Below are 4,979 nucleotides of genomic sequence, written 5' to 3' on the forward strand. Positions count from 1 at the left end.
ATCTCAGAGGCAAAGGGGGCCTCAGAACACATCCGGACTCCTCTGTGTTTGTAAGTGCCCAGGAAAAACCTGGAAGGGTCTGCATTAACGTGACAGGGGCTGCCTCTGGGAGGAGAGTGGGTTTGGAGAGGTGAAAATTTTCACGTTTGCCTTCTATATGTCTGTATTGAGTTGTTTCAAAAAATGTTTTTACAGTGAGCAGGCAATACTGTTATGTTTCGGGAAAGCAAACTGCCTGCACCTTCCTCCCAGCCCACCCAAGGAGTACCTGGCCAGTGTGGAAAAGGGAATAAGAAGCAGAAGTCATAACTCACTGCCTAGCAATGACCGTTCTCCCAAATGCTGCTCAAACTCCGGGGAAATGTCTGGCCTCCGGGCGGGCCCTCTTAGCGCACCCCAAACAGGCCTCACCAATTTGCCCCAGCCCCAGACTAGCCAAAGGTCAGAGTAGCCAAAAAGGTTGCCTTAGGGCCCAGGGCTGTGAGGGGTCTCAACCTTGTGCCTGGAGTGCCCTGGTGGAAAATGGGGCCTTTGCTTTGGCATGGGGACTGCTGTGGCGCTTGGGTAAGTCTCTGTTCAATTTAGGGGCTGTGCAGGGGACATGGATGGGAGCCCCCCTGTGGCACTGAGGACACTGCCTTCTCGTGACATAGAGGTCAGAAGTTTGGTCAACTTACTGTGAGCAAGTTACTTAACCATTCCAGGCTTCAGTGTTCTTTTTTGTAAAATGTTGTGAGGGTTAAATGAGATAATGCATCATATAGTTGGGTACAAAGTAACCTTAGGAAGAATAAGGATATTCTAAGAACAGTCTTTGCTCAGCCAAGCCCTCTAGCCCTCATGAAGGAGGGGAGAGGGATGAAATTTTTTCCTGTAGGGGAGTGGGAGATGGAGCCCAAGGGCCAGTGTTCTGTCTGGTTGGAGCAGAAAGAGTTATGAGTCCATCTTGGGGCACCAGCACGAGCAAGGAAGCTGGACACTTCCAAAGGTTCAGTGGTAGAAAATGGTGGGTAGTGGGGTGGCAGTTGACAGCTTTAAGGGCTGGGGCCTATCATGGGGACCAGACCAGTGCGGAAACAGGTGTGGATTCTAGTCTGCACTCTGCCATCAGTGTGGCCCAGCACGCACTACTGGGGCCTCAGAATAGTATGGAGGTTTCTTTTCTTTCCTAAAGATTTATTTATTTTAGGGGCACCTGGGTGGCTCAGTCGGTTAAGCATCTGCCTTTGGCTCAGGTCATGATCCTGGGATCGTGAGAGCAGGAGAGAACAAGCAGGGTCCTGGGATCGAGCCCTGCATTGGGCTCCCTGCTCAGCCTCTGCTGCTCCCCCTGCTTATGCTCTCTCTGTCAAATAAATAAATAAAAATCTTTAAATTAAAAAAATTATTTATTTGAGAGAGAGAGAGCACATGTGAGTGGGGGGAGGGGCAGAGGGAGAGAATCTCAGAGCCAGACGTGGGGCTCCATCTCACCACCCTGAGATCATCTGACCTGAACCAAAACGAAGAGTCGGATGCTCAACTGACTGAGCCACCCAGGCGCCCCTGTGTGGAGGTTTCTAGTGCAGCCTTCCTTCAGGCTCATTAATACAAGTTCAAATCAGGTTTAGTCAGTCGACAACTATGTGATTTGGGGCAAGTTACTTAACACTCCTAGTGCTTCAATTCTCCATCTGTAAAATGGGAAGCATGCCGTTACTAGCTTGTCGTGAGAATTAAATGTGTAAGTCACATTGCATAAAGGATACCAGGCTTACAGTGAGGGCTCGCTAACCACGAAGACTTGGTATTGCCCGTCTGCAGCACGGAAATGGCAGGTGATCCGTGGGGTTCTTTCTGGTTTGGGAAATCATCATCTTTCGTGTCTGACCCAGCTTCTCAGAGGGCAATTTAAGACCAGTCCCCTCTTGTTCCCTTCTACCTGCAGCCCTAGAGAATGACAAAGCTCTTGAATAACTGAGCAAAACATTCTCTACCCCCTGCATTTCAGTGGGAGAATGAAGGGAACGTTTTCTGCTCTGGCCAGTCATTAATGCTCCAACTTCTCAGTCCAGAGCCCAGTCCAGGCTCTGATCATTTACATTCCCATCTTCAAACCCAACTCACTAATTCCCACAGCAAATGCCATGTGAGCATTTGCAGAACCGATTCATGATTCACTGAGTGGACTCTGGGGCCAGACGGGCCTGCACTAGACTCGTGGCTGGACCACACTGGGTCTCTGAGACCCTGTTTCTTCACCTGTAAAATGGATAAATTAATTCCCACTTCTCAATTTAATGTGAGGATAAAATCAAACAATCTCTTGAATCCATTTGGGGCTGTTTTTAGCTGCAAGTAACAGGTGACCTGACAAAACCAATCAAGGCATTTCATTCTCTCCCAGAAGTATCTGGATTTGGTAGCTCTGAAGTTGGCTGGGCCGCTAGCTCAGGCTCCCTCTTTTTGCTCTGTCATCTTCAGTGTCTTGACCTTATGATCCCAAAGTGGTTGCTGCAACCCCAAGCTTCATATCCTCATAAAACACACTCAAGCAAAAGGGTGTCTGGGTGGCTCAGTTGGGATTGAGCCCTGGTCAGCAGGGAGCCTGCTTCTCCCTCTCCTTCTGCAGCTCCCCCTGCTTGTGCTCTCCTGCTCTCTCTCTCTCTCTCGAATAAATAAATAAAATCTTAAAAAAAAGAAAAAGAAATCACACTCAAGCAGGAAGCGGGGTGGGGTGGGGTGGGGGCGGGGGGTGGGAGGAAGAGGCTGAGGCACAAGTCCGAGCTCTGGTGCTTTATTGGGAAGGCGCAGGCCCAGGGTGCGGGGAGCCAGGAGGAAGGGAAGAGGCAAAGCAATGAGCAGTGCTGCGTTAGGTCCGGGTTAGGTCCGGGCTACTGCTTCCCAGCAAGCTGCAGAGAGGCACAGCTGGGCACGCAGCGAGTGTATTAACTAGCACAGAGACTCTTCTGGAAGAGCTGAAAGGAGGAATTTTGGAGAAAAGGAGGCAGTTAGCCCAGTTCCCTCCCTTTCCATCTACCATTTCCTACTTTTCAACATTTGCCTCTGGGGAGTTAATGTCTCCACGGTTCTGGACTGAATCACTAACCACTTGGCTGCGTCTGAGAAAGCCAGACCTCATGCCCCTAGGAGTGGTTTTTCATCCAGGTCTCAGAATGGAGGGGTTACTTGGTGCACGGGTCCAAATGGGAGCACTAAAGAGGCAGTTGAGAAATCTTTGGGAACCCGCTGCAGGCAGAATAGTGCAGACTGCGGCAACTAGTTGGGTCCAAAGCAGATTTTAAAAAATGAGCCAATAGGATTTATTGATGAATTGATGATGGAGTGTGGGGGAGGAGGAGAAATTAAGGTTTTGGTGGATGATGGTGCTGTTTACTTAGATGGGGAAAGCTTGGGGGGGGGGAGTTACTTTGTGAGGAAAATTAATTTTTTGCCCGTGTTAAATAGGTGAAGTCTACTAAGTGATCTAACTCTGGATCTGAGGGGCAGAGGTTCTAGCTGGAGATCCGAATTTGAGTCACTGTCACTATATGGTATTTAAAGTCAGAATACTGGTTGTGGTCACCTAAGAAAAGAGGTTGGTTGAAAAGAGAAGGGAGAGACGAGACAGAAACTTTGACTAGGGCAAGCCGCACACCATGGGTGGCCTGTTTAACAGGTGGTGGGGGCAAAAGCCTCCTCATCTGGGGGCACTGAGGAGAGGATGGAGGGTTGGGAGTGGTGATGGAGACTACACTTTGGGGAGCTTTGCTATAAAGGGGAGCAGAGAAATGGGGCAGTGGCTCAAGAGGGCCAAGGTAGGATGCTTTGCAGGTGTTTGCAGGTGGGAATGAGCCAGCACGGTAAGATGGATAATGCCAGAGAGAAAGGGGACAGCTGCACGGATTTATTCTCAGAGCAAAGAGGGATGGATCCAGATCGCAAGTCGAAGGCGTGGCCTTAGAGAAGAGAGGGGATCCCCCCCACAGGAGGGGACGTGGGGTGTGGGCACACTACACTGCAGGCAGGCAGCAGAGGCAGGGAAAGATGAAGTCACTCTGTTCTGACTCCATCTTCTATGACTGAAGTTTGAGGCACTGAAGTCATTGAAGAGGGTGTTGAAGACGGGAGAGGAGACAAGGGTGGGAAGTAGGTCATCCGAGCGAGAAAAGGTGAGTATTTCAGGGAAATGTAACAGGAGAGCTTGGCAGTGTGGGGGGCCCACTTGAAGTGCGGTCCTAAGTATGGAGTGAGTCGGGGTGGCATGGTTGGTGGGTGCTCTCTGCAATGTTCAGTTGTTTAGGTGCAGGTAGGTGCTGGAGAGGTGCCGTGAATGCGAGGGAGACGGGAGGGAGTGGAGTGTGCTTAGAGCCAGGCAACGAAATCTGAGTAAGGCAAGTGGACACAGGAGAGAAGAGGTGACTGGTGCAGAAAAGGTGCAAAGAGGTCGCATCAGTGGGTTGGAAATCTCAGTGAGGCTGGAAGAGGCGAAGGCTATTTACAAGGCAGTAATAAAAAGTTAACCACGGGACAAAAACACACCTTTCAAAATACCAAACAGCTAAAAGAAAAATGAAAAGAGGGAGTGCCTGGGGGGCTGATTTGGTTAAGCGACTGCCTTCAGCTCAGGTCATGATCCCAGGATCCTGGGATCGAGCCCCGCATCCGGCTCCCTGCTCAGTGGGGAGTCTGCTCCTCTCTCTCCCCCGACCCTCTCCCCTGCTTGTGCTCTTGCTCTCTCTCAAGTGAATTAAAAAAGAAAGAAAGAGAAAGAAAGAAAGAAAGAAAGAAAAAGAAAGAAGAAAGAAAAAGAAAGAAGAAAAAAATAAACAGGACTATATATAAAAGACTTGAGATACATGTAAATATAACATGAAACAGGATGATGGATCAGAAGCCAAACATATTTATCATTTTGTGCTGCTGTACAAGAATTGAGGAACCTCTACAATGGATCTCTAGAATATACTGGCTGGTGTTTTTTTTTTTTTTTTTTTTTT

The sequence above is a fragment of the Phoca vitulina genome, unplaced genomic scaffold (genome assembly GCF_004348235.1).
Source record: "Phoca vitulina isolate PV1807 unplaced genomic scaffold, GSC_HSeal_1.0 scaffold2, whole genome shotgun sequence".
NCBI classification, from domain to species: Eukaryota; Metazoa; Chordata; class Mammalia; order Carnivora; family Phocidae; genus Phoca; species Phoca vitulina.